The 12,367-nt window shown below is 42.2% G+C and overlaps 1 long non-coding RNA gene across 5 annotated transcripts in view; it reads right to left on the bottom strand.

Moving 5' to 3' along the window:
- The window catches only part of LOC103351725 (uncharacterized), a 72,619-nt gene that overhangs the window by 45,647 nt on the left and 14,605 nt on the right, over positions 1-12,367 (bottom strand). The window contains exon 4 of one of the 5 annotated variants that reach the window (XR_016227385.1): positions 7,779-9,300. The exons of 3 other annotated variants lie outside the window; for them this stretch is intronic. This is a non-coding gene — a long non-coding RNA (uncharacterized LOC103351725). Of the gene's footprint in view, positions 1-7,778; positions 9,301-9,322; positions 11,463-12,367 lie in introns of those variants that run through there. One more of the 5 variants, XR_016227387.1, reaches the window with a different exon arrangement.

Raw genomic sequence — 12,367 nt, 5'->3', positions numbered from 1 at the left:
TGTATGAACACACTGGAAAAAATGTAGACTTCAGAGTTATTGAGAGGTGCCAGGGTTTGGCTGCCAATTTCGCCACATATATTAGATTCCGTGACTTTGTGTAAATTGTTTATCCTTTCTTAACCCCAGCTTCTTATGTGTAAAATACTGATAATGATAGTTTTGGGTTTCAGCCAGTCATTAATTATCACTTACTTTTCTCTAAAAAACAGTTTAAGAATTTAAAAAGCTATTATTGAAACTGCTTTATTGCTCTATATTTTTTGTTATGTTATATGTGTATACATATTGTATGTCTACATGGGAAAATTTATTAAGTGCCTTTTCATTTTAATTGGCTTATAGATAAAAGATTGCCTGTAAATTTAAACTGTTAAAGTTAAAGACACGTTTTAATTCATGTGATGTGAATCTTTGGTATCAGATGTTTTAAATCTGTTGGTAGAAAGAAACTAAAATCCTTTTATATGTTTGTGCTTGAGTTTGCTATTTAAACAAGTTACACCATATTGGATATTTAAGGAATGTTTCCAAATACATGCATCCTTAAAATTTATAGAAGGCACTGGACCTTCTGGTAAATGTTTTCCTAAGTTGTTTTTTAATGGTTGAAATTGCTTGCTGAGTTTTCACTTGCTATTGCTATTGTCAGTAAGTGATCTGGATTTGCTCCCTCATTTCTCTATTCTAAGCCCAACTTTTTTCCTCATTTCCCTATTCTCTTCGAGGTAGGAAACTGACTATACTGAACAACTCTCTAGGATGCAGAATTTGATCTTTACATCTTATAAAAGGGATGACTAACATTTTCTGTAATAGCATAGCCAAAGTAAGAGATTAAGTTATAATATCACAGCTAGATTTACTTTGCCATAGACACAGTAAAGAGGCAAAACCTCCCTTTCAGATCAAACAAAGGGAGACAAAGTTTTAAGTGAGGACAGAGCTTTCCTCATGGGTATTGTCCACCTCAGAAAAAACACTATCAGAACGTGCCTGTGACTACAGACTTCTAGTTTAGGCCGCTGATGATTAAAGATGGGACTTGAGCACCCCGTTGATTTTCATCCTCTGGTCTGCTTTCACAAAAACCAGGAGGAAAAGAAAGCCAGTCATCAGAAGCGATGTAAAGATAGGTGGCAGGACAATAATGGCTGGTCTGCACAGTGATCTGCCAACAAAGAGATCCAACAGGCCAGTCCACTGCAGTGACTTTCAATGTGATAAGCCTGGGCTTCAGCAGAAGTCAGCTTATGAAGAGCCCCAGCAGCTCTGCCAGCCAAGAGTTGGGTCACCTGAAGTGGAGCTACCCTGGAGTCGAAGGATGCCCAGGTCAGTGCCACAGATCTTACTGGCTCTAAGCTGAAAAACCCTTCACTCAGCCTGGCTTCTAGAGTAACCACTGCTGTGGAGGGGATGGACAAGTAGGGTCAGTAACACTGCAGGCAGAACTGTAAATTTCCTGTTAGAGATGCTACCTGCCTTTCCCTGGCCAGCTCTCTCCCAGGCCAGCTAGTAATGGAAGTCAACAGGGTGCCTTCCCCGAGAGGCTCACACCTCCCTTAGGATGCACCCCATGTGAAGAGATAGGTAAGTCTGGGCCTCCTAACTGACAAGACTTTAAGGCCCATCAGATTATTATCAAGCCCTTCTGTCAGTTTCTATTTGCCTCTCAATCAGAGCACTTAAGTCATGGTTTAGACAGCAGCTCTCTTAGGTTCTCCAATAATGACTCTGTCTTTTGTTCTTGACCCTATTTAGCACACTGGGGGCCTCATTCCTTTGTAATCATAGCCTCTACTCTATCATCAATGGCTCTACTTACCTGTGTGTGTTGATGGTCTTCTCCCCCACTTGATGTTCTATGATTGTTCAGAATTTCTCTACAGACAAACTCCTCTACTTGCAAAAGTTGAGTGGCCTTTCTCCCGGTCTTGGCTGGGATCAGCTTTAAACCACGTCCATCAAACAGTCCTCACAAGGGTGTAGAGACACACCCCCCCCTTCCTCTCCCTACGAAACCCTCTCATTACCTGATTAATGCCACTCAGGATGACTGGTTGCTATTCTCACCCTGTCTTTTATACTACTGTGTGTGCTTCAGTGTTTACAGGAGTTGGCAATGGAAAGAACCAAAGCCTTCAGCATCCAGGTGGTCAACCAAATGCTGCTACAGGGTTATACTTGGCTCCCCACCCAGCGGACAGCAGCTTGAGACATCGCCCCATGTCAGCAGGAAGTAGCTCTAAAGACAGGCCATCGTCCCTCTACCCTTCCCGGACTTTTGGGGCTCATGTAATCCCATACAACTCCTGCTTTATAAAAAGCAAGAGGGAAGAATGTTAGTAAAATGATGCAGTCTTATCCAAGGCACGCTCTACACCCTGACACCACCCTAGGCTCTAGCCCATGCTGCCATTGCTGGAAGCCAGGTAGCCACCTGGCCCAACCATCAGTGTCAGCCCCACCCCCGTCCTAAAGGGATTTGCTGCTCCTACTTCCCTGCCTGCCCCACCCCCCGGCAAAGTTTTAAAGGGACCTGTTCCTGAACACATGGCACTCTCTCTTCCTCTTTGTCTCCTGATCTCTGTCTCTCTCTCTCACGCTCTCCTTCTGCCTCTTTCCCTTCTTTGCCCTTTCCCTCCAGTCTGCCAGGTTTCCAACAATAAACTGTTTCCCTTAAAAAAAAGGAAATAACTGGAAGCAGAGCAAGAATTGTGCTAGTTTTATAGAGTCAGATAGAGAAAAATCACATATTAACTTTTCAATATACTGTCTTTGCTAGTGGTATTTCATACAGTGAAGCAACAACTCTGCAGCAAAATAAAATTTTCAACTTCTTAAAAAATAAATAAATGGGGGCTGGCATTGTGGCATAATGAGTTGAGCTGCTGCCTAGGATGCTGGCATCCCATTTGGTAACAGGTTAGAGTACAAGCTGCTCCATGTCCAGAAATCAGTGGAAGATGGAACAGGTGTCTGTGCCCCAGCATTCACATGGAGACCTGCAAGCCCCTGGCTCCTGGCTCTGGTCTGGCCCAGCCCTGGCCATTGCAGCCATCTGGGGAGTGAACCAGCAGGTAGGAGATCTCTGTCTCTCCCTCTCTCTCTGTAACTCTGCCTTTCAAAAAGATAAAATAAATCTTTTAAAATAATAGTTATGGATAAACTAGATTTCTATAAGCAAAAGAATGGAATTGGATCATTTTACCATGCACAAAAACAACTCAAAATGAATATAAAAACAGAAATTGTAAAACTCCTAGGAGAGAATGTAGGAGGAAAGCTCCAAAGTCCCAGGCCACAAAAGCCAAACTTTTCAAATGGGACTAAATAGAACCACAAATCTGAATGATGTTTTGTTTATTCTGTAGTTTTTATAAAGCCTTCAGAGAATAAATTTGTGTAACCAGATCATCATTGGTGGTTATCTCCTGCTTACACAATTCCGGTCCAAAATCACTAGTACTTTTAAGATTTAACAATTATCATAATTTATGTTTATAAGTCTCAACCTTCTTTCTCCTAAAAATGTCACTTCCAACACATCTGGTGTTAGTAAAATGTATGTAGTACTATGAATAGACCATCTATTCATTGTCCATTTTATTTCTTATTAGACTAAGCAATAAAAGAACTATAAAAAATTGACCAAAATTGCAGAAGAGGAGTTTATTCTGATAACTCTCATGCATGCAGATCACCTTCTCCATAAAGACATCCTAATTAGCGTCTCATCTTTATGTACCCTTGACCTGCTCAAGTGTCTTCGCAGATATACTTGCTGTATTTTCCAAACACCAAATACAAATAAGACTTCTTGGTTACAAACTTTGAATATAAATGAGTGTGTGTGAGTGTGTGTGTGTGTGTGTGAAGAGCATCTCTCTAACAAATATGATACATTTAACTTACAAAAGGAATTACTGGGGCCAGTGCAGTAGTGTAGTGGGCTAAGCCACCACCTCTAGCTGCAATGTCCCATATGGGCAGCAGTTCATGTCCTGGCTTCATCTCTTCCAATCCACCTCTCTGCTATTGCTGGAAAAAAGCAGTGAAAGATGGCCCACGTGCTTAGGCCCCTGCACCTATGCAGGAGACCCCAAGGAAGCTCCTGGCTCCTGGCTTCTGATCAGCTCAGCTCTGGCCATTGCAGCCATCTAGGGAATGAACCAGAAGGTGGAAGACGGTTCTCTCTTGTCTATTCCTCTCTCTGTCTGTTTCTCTACCTCTCAAATAAATACCAATTACATATCTACATATTTGAAGTTGAATATTTGCAGATGTCTGCATTTTTATCTATATACTTTTTCTCCATTATACTATAGGATAATTACCTTCTGCATGAATAAATTGAAATAACTAAACTTGTAGAAAAGAAAAATATGCAAAATTCTAATGTATGCTTTACTACTATTAAACATTAAAATCATAGTTGCATAATATAGTAAGAATAGCTGTAATATAGTAAGAATAAATAAGTTTTACTTGGATACTTTTATTTTGTGATTTCTTAAAGCACTTTTCAATAAAATTATTGGGCAAAAGTAAAACACAGCTCAAAATTTTGTCAATTTTTGAAGATCTATTTATTTATTTAAAGTCAGAGTTACACAGAGAGAGAAGCAGAGGCAGAGAGAGACAGAAGTCTCCCATCCGCTGGCTCACTGCCCAGTTGGCCACAACAGCTGGAGCTGCACCGATCCAAAGCCAGGAGCCAGGAGATTCTTCCAAAGCCTCCCACATGGGTGCAGGGGCCTAAGTACCTGGGCCATCTTCTACTGCTTTATCAGGCCATAGCAGGGAGCTGGATCAGAAGTGGAGCAACCAGGACTTGAACCAGCACCAACATGGAATGCCAGCACTGCGGGCAGTGGCTTTACCCATTATGCCACAGCATTGGAACCCCTAAAATTTTAGTTATCTAAACATAAGAGCTCTCACCGTAAAGAACAACTGCTGAGGTGAATTTTAAGGTGAATGTCTGGGATTGTACTGATGAGAAAAATCAATGAAGACTCCCTCCACTGATAGTAAACTATGAACATATGAAGAAATGGAAATGTTCATTTCATAACTCCTCAGATGTTTATTTCTGAGAAGGGAAAGGAATTTATTGCAAAGATAACCAAACAATCTGAAAAGACAACAGAAGCACCTTTCAACTCCTTTATTTAATCGTCCTTGTAAAAAGAGAGATTTCCTTTATCTGAAGAAAGGAATGATGTTGGCAGATAAGCATAAAATTAAAAATTCAATGGTGTGGCGCTGGTGCTGTGACGTGGTGAGTTAAGCCACCATCTGGAGTGCCGGCATCCCAGCTGGGCGGCAGTTCGAGTCCCGGCTGTTCCACTTCTGATCCAGCGCACTGCTAATGCATCTAGGAGGGTGACGGAAGATGGGCACAAGTTCTTGGGCCCCTGCACCCTTCTGGGAGACCCACGTGAAGCTCCTGGCTTCAGCCTGGGCCTTCCCTGGCAATTGCAGCCATTTGGGGAGCGAACCAGCTGATGGAAAGCTGCTTTTTCTGCTTCTCCCTCTCTGTAACTCCACCTTTGAAACAGACAGATGAATATTCTAAAACATCCAACTGTGCGCCCTTGACCATGAATATACTAGTAATCAGGAAAATGAAGGCGCTCTTAATTTAACCAGAAATAGAATGCCAACTTGGTGTCACCCGAGATTAGCTACAAAGATCATTTCCCTAGTTTGAACAAACAAAAGTCATGACTTTTATGATAAACAGACTCTAAACTTAGAACATCCCACCCCTTCAACTAGATAAGGTTGAAAATAGGTATTTTATAAAAAATGAACACAGAGAAAAATCTGATGATGTGAGGGTTTATTCACGTGTATGTTGACTCATAAAAAACTGTATGCTTCTAAATTGTTTGTAACAAATCATTTTAGACTTGAAGAGTCGCACAAATAGTACAACCAAACTAAGATTTCATAACATTTCCAGAGCCTCACAGCCTAGACAGTAACTGACATAAGAGAGCTGGAACTCACTACCTATGCTTTTTTATTTTTTATTTTTTGACAGGCAGAGTGGACAGAGAGAGAGACAGAGAGAAAGGTCTTCCTTTTCCGTTGGTTCACCCTCCAATGGCCGCCACGGCCGGCGCGCTGCAGCCAGTGCACTGGGCTGATCTGAAGCAAGGAGCCAGGTGCTTCTCCTGGTCTCCGATGGGGTGCAGGGCCCAAGCACCTGGGCCATCCTCCACTGCACTTCCGGGCCATAGCAGAGAGCTGGCCTGGAAGAGGGGCAACCGGGACAGAATCCAGCACCCTGACCAGGACTAGAACCCCGTGTGCCAGTGCCACAGGTGGAGGATTAGCCTATTGAGCCACGGTGCCAGCCTGGAAACCTCTTGGGTTCACAAACTCTGACCTTATTTAGACCAGGCCATAAGCAAAGTGGAAGTTCTCTTCTCCCTTCAGAGAAAGGTACCTCCTTCTTTGAAGGTCCTTTCTTTCCCCGGAGATCTCACTCACAGAGCTCTTTCACGTAGGTGATTTTTTGCCACAGTGTCTTGGCTTTCTATGCCAGAAATGCTCTCATGGGCTGATTCTGAGGCCAGAGTGCTGTTTAGGGCATTTGTCATTCTATGAGTCTGCTGCGTGGCTTGCTTCCCATGTTGGATCATTCTCTCCTTTTTAATCCTATCTATTATTATTAGCAGACACTTGGTCTTATTTATGTGATCCCTTTGACACTTCATGCCATCTTACTAGTTAAATTGATCAGTTTAAGTTCATAACTGATCACAAAGATAGGACTTCTTTGTTTGCTTATTTTTTATTGCCCTTGCTTATATTCTTCCTTACTAGCTGAACTCTTTATTCAGTGGAATATTAACCTGTTATGAGGTAAATTTAAATATGCACCAAATCAAAATAATAAAAGGTTAAAAAAGAATGACAATCCCTCACTTTTTAAATTTTTGTTTTGTTAAGAATCGTGTACAAATTGAAATGTCTCTGTAGTGAATCTCAACAACCAATAACATATCAAATATGAAAAAAAGCTTATCTAGCATTCATTGTAGTGCTCTGATGCTATTCAATTCCACATACACATAACATACTACCATTTTTCTTAATTAAAGGAAACAATCTAAAATAAATATCCATCACTAACTTAAAATACAGCATAGTAGCCATTTGACTGAGCATGACAAGAAGGAACAGTTCAGTTATTCCCAGGTTATGTTTGTGCTTTTATTAATTAATCATTTTCAAATACCATAATACTAGTTGTGACATTAATCATTTAACACCCCTTAACTTTATACACCAAGTAATATGTTGGTATTTTTACTTAAATGTTATCAACGAAAGTTGTACGTATTTATGGGCTAGTGTGACATTTCAATACTCATGTAATAATTTGTACTGATCAAATCTACATTTATCTTTTGACATGATTTTATGGTTGGAGCCTTGAGCACCTTTATTTCATTGTCTAGTAAAAGATATTACTGCGAGCTACACACATCTGACTTCATGATCTTAGGAAATCACTCAATGATCTCATGCTACTGAGATACGTAATCATCTGTAAACCAACTTTCCCACCTAGTTTTAGTATTGCAATTGGTTTCAAAAGCAAAACACAGAGAAACAATAAGAGGGAGAAGGAGAGGGGGAGGGAAAGAGAGAGGGAGGGGGGAGGGAAAGGGAGAGGGGGAGGGAGAGGGGGAGGGGGAGGGGGAGGGGGAGGGGGAGGGAGAGGGGGAGAGAGACCCACCCGTCTAGTAGTTCATTACCCAAATGCCCAGAGTACTCAGGGCTGATCTGACCCAGGCTGAAGCTGGGAGATGGTCTCCAATGTGGTAGCAAGAATCCAACTACTTAAGCCATCACTGCTGCCACTGGTATCCTGAGCACTGTCTTTCCCACTGTACCAAATGACTATCCTTCAAAAAACTTTCTGACATACCCTCCCATAGCCCTGGCTTCCAGAGCAGGAGGCCACAGTCCCCTGTCTGGTCCCCATCACTGCATGGTCTCCTACTCCCCCATCACCAGGCATGCCTCCCTATGTGCCTCACACATGCTCCCTAACTTCAACCAGCCCACGTCTCCACCTGCACATGCAGTATATCATAACACAGCTTCAGACAGGTAGGTGGATATTCAGTTTGTTTCTGCCTGAGATATGGGTACCTTGGGTCTCTTGAGTGTACATTTAACAACCCCAGAGTGCCATGAGGCCCAGTTCACCTGGGGACCTAGTACCACAGATAGAACAGAGCATCAGAGCACTAAAGCTAGGACGAGGCACGGGACTCAGACCATGAGCCAGAAGGTAAGGGTCAACCTGGCTTCTGCCAGCTTCTGCCAAACTCCTGCTCACCTCTAGCCACAGCATCTGGTTGAATGGATCCAACTTAAGACACAGGGAACCCTGGCCCACTAGGGTTGCCACACATGCAGTCACTGAAATATAAGGGCCCTCGTCTGAGGCAGAAGCAACCTGGATATCCACACGTCTAAAACCGAAACTGATCATTGTTATACCACATATTCAAGTCAACTCAAAATGAACTGAAAGTCCACAAAGAAGATCTGAATACTTACAATTTATAAAACAGAAAATTCCTTGACATTAGCCTCAACAGTGGTTGCTTATGTGTAACAACTAAAGCATAGAGAGCAAAAGCAAATATAAGGAAATGAAATTACAACAAACTAATAAGCTTTTACTCAGCAAAGCAATTATCAATGAAATGAAAAGGCAAACCAATGAATAGGAGAAAATACTAGCAAACAATATGTGTGATCAAGGGAGTAACACAAGGAATGCATACCACTAAGAAGCAAAGAATACAATTAAAAATGGACAAAGGACTGAATCAATGTTTTCCAATAAAGACAGACAATGTACCCAGTGGGTATGTGAAAAAGTTCTGAACATTGCTATCATCAGCAAAATGCAAATCAAGACAACGTTTATTATCCCATATCTGTTGAATGGCTACTATCAAAAAGTTAAAACATAACAAGTATTGGGCAAAATGTAGAGAAAATGGAACACACAGTATTGGAGGGAATGTAAATTGTGCAATCCATTATGAAAAGCAATATGGAAGTTCCTCAAATAAAATTTAAAAAGCAACAACCTTTATTGGCCATGAATCCAAAAGAAAATCACCATCTTAAATAGAAGTCTGCACTCCCATATTCACTTCAGCATCGTTCACAATTGCACAATATGGAAATAACCCAAATGTTTGATGGATGCATAAGGAAAAGTGGGATACACACACAGCAGAATCCTCACCAAACCTGAAAAAGAAAGGAAACACTACTACTTGTCACAGGATGGACCTGAAAGTATGGAACTATAGGACGTTACACTGAGTGAAACAAGACACAGAAATAAGAAATACTACATGATCACACTTATATGTGGAATATACAAAAGTCAAACTAACACAATCAGAGAGCAGGATGGTGTTTGTGATGAACTGGGAGTATGAAAATGAAGAGGTGTTAGTCAAACGACATAAATATATGGTTACGGGGCTGGAGCTGGGGTGTAAAAGCTTGAGCCTCCACCTGGACTACCAGCATCCCTTACAGGCACCAGGCCAAGTCCCAGCTGCTCCACTTCCCATTCACCTCCCTGCTAATGTGCCTGGGAAAGCACCGGAAGATGCCCCAACGACGTGGGCCCCTGTGCCAAAGTGGGAGACCTGGAACAACAAGGTCCTGGCTCCTGGCTTCCTCCCAGCCCAGCCCTCCCACTGAGGACATCTGAGGAGGGAAACAGTGCATGAGATATTCGGGGCCTGCTTCCTGCCTTTCAACTACATCTACAAAATCAAATATGCAGTTATGATGTGATAAGGCTTTGAAAATCTAATATATACACTGGGTAGCCAGTTAACACTATATTCTGTACTTGTGATTTCCTGATTGCCCTGATGAACACAGACGCAAAGATCCTCAATAAAATTCTGGCCAATAGAATGCAACAACACAGCAGAAAGATCATCCACCCAGACCAAGTGGGATTTATCCCTGGTATGCAGGGATGGTTCAACGTTCGCAAATCAATCAATGTGATACACCACATTGACAAACTGCAGAAGAAAAGCCATATGATTATCTCAATAGATGCAGAGAAAGCATTTGATAAAATACAACACCCTTTCATGATGAAAACTCTAAGCAAATTGGGTATAGAAGGAGATTTATATCTTGAAAATAAAGATTTGGGAATTCTATCCAGAGACTAGTTAAGACAATATCCAAGTAACATGTTACACTGTCACCCCACCTCCCTCAAACTGAAAACTCAGAAACAGAAAATGAAAGGTAGTGTATCTGCAGGAAATCAGGAAAGTGCAAAGTGAAATGAGAATTATAATTACTATATGCCATTCTCCCACTGACGTGTGTGCATTCCTATGTGCATATAACACAGTCACATATTACAGGCAGGTTGTGAATTGGTCCAATTAACTCATGGAACTGAAAAGGCAGGGCCTGCTTCATCAGGATGTGACCAGTGACACTGCAACTGTGCCCATCTCAGAAGGGGGCACTCTCTGCTATTCAAATTCTCACTGAATTTCACTTGAATCTGTGTTTTGTAAATGAAGTCTGATAGGAAGATGGGGCAAGTGCTGGGGCTTGGAGCCAGGGGGCTCATGCACAGTTTGATCTCACGGACTCACTGGGACAGGTCTTGGTCACAGTCCTCAGGTTCACTGCCCTAAAAAGCCCCCCCTTTCCCATCACTGGTGACCACTAGGCCCTTGGTTCAAAGGAACAGTTGGGTGTGGCACATTATGTTTAGAGAACACATGTTTGGGGAGGCACCATGGTAGTTTCTCACCTAAACTCAACCTAAATTCCTAGGGTTTCCATATTTAAATGCATGACAATGTTTAAACAACACAACCTGCATTTTCACTTCCTACTAGGAGCTACACATTGTGGAGTTAGTTCTGTCAAGGTTTAGAACTTACACTTTCTTTTAATTTTCACTGTGACATTCTCTCAGTTTGTTTAATCATCACAAGAAAGGAAGGAGAAAGGAGGACAGAATGGTGGTGCGGGGGAAGGTGGGAAGTATCACTATGCTCCTCCATCTATGTGTATGAAATACATGATATCTGTTCACCTTTATATAAACAAGAAATGATAAAACAAAAGAAATTTAGGTGTGAAAGCTGCAAGATGAAATGTATGAACCAAATGGAGATACCATGTATTTAAGTTGAAGAACAAACCCAAACACAACAATACCAAAATATGAAACCAGGACGTTGACAGCAGATGACAGGCCCTTCCCCATGGAATGAGCAGCAGCACAGGCCTACAGATCCTCGTCACCAGGGGTGGAGCCTCCGCCAGGGTTACAGGTGCGCACTCTGGACTTGCCTCACTGGATCAATAGGTGGCGGTGTCTTCATTGATCAGGTTGCTTTAGAACCCATCTGCATAAATGGCAGGACCCCAACAGATATCATGAAGTATTTCACTGGAAAACTGTGGGTCCCACTACATTTACCAGGTTATCTCTATGTACCTCAAAAAATCAGGGGTCTGCAAGAATTACTCCAATTCTACCTGCACAGAGCAGAGGACTACAGCCCATGAACGACAGTCTACCACAAGAATATTTCTTGGGGATGGCACTGTGCTGTAGCAGGTAAAGCCTCTACCTGCAGTGCCAGCATCTCATAAGAGCACTGGCTTGAGTCCCCACTGCTCCACTTGTGATCCAGCTCTCTGCTATGGCCTAGGAAAGTGGAAGATGGCCCAAGTGCTTCACCCCTGCACCCATGCGGGAGACCCGGAAGAAGCTCCTGGCTCCTGGCTCCAGGATCAGCTCAGCTCTGGCCTTTGCGGTCATCTGGGAAGTGAACCAGCAGACAGAAGACCTCTCTGTCTCTCTCGCTTGCTTGCTCTCTCGCTCTGCCTCTGCCTTTCAAATACAGAAATAAATATTAAAAAATCGTTCTTTCCCCATTTGATACTCACGTCATCTTCCACAGTTATCAGATGGGAAAATCAAGCAATGCGCTTGATTATCATAGGAGGGGTTACCAATCACATAGAACTCAGTGTTTGTGAAGCAGCAATTTTCAGTTTAACATGATATGTTAGAAAATGTTTACAAAGTTTAAATGTCTTTGAAAGCAGCACTCTGAAAACTACAGATGTGCCAATTCATTGAAGGGTTTCCCGACTCCATGCCTGTTCCCTCACTAGAGCACTTCAGTAGAAAGCTCTAAAATATTTGCAATACTGAACTGCAAGTCACAGTTTGAGTTTTCCCACTCATAATTATTGAGGCCTACATAACTCACAAACAAAATTGTACAAAGGTGAAGCAAAG

This window comes from Oryctolagus cuniculus, chromosome 21, assembly GCF_051225735.1.
Source record: "Oryctolagus cuniculus isolate XC-2025 breed Fujian yellow rabbit chromosome 21, ASM5122573v1, whole genome shotgun sequence".
In the NCBI taxonomy this organism is placed as follows: domain Eukaryota; kingdom Metazoa; phylum Chordata; class Mammalia; order Lagomorpha; family Leporidae; genus Oryctolagus; species Oryctolagus cuniculus.
This window is presented reverse-complemented; position numbering and strand designations above follow the sequence as displayed.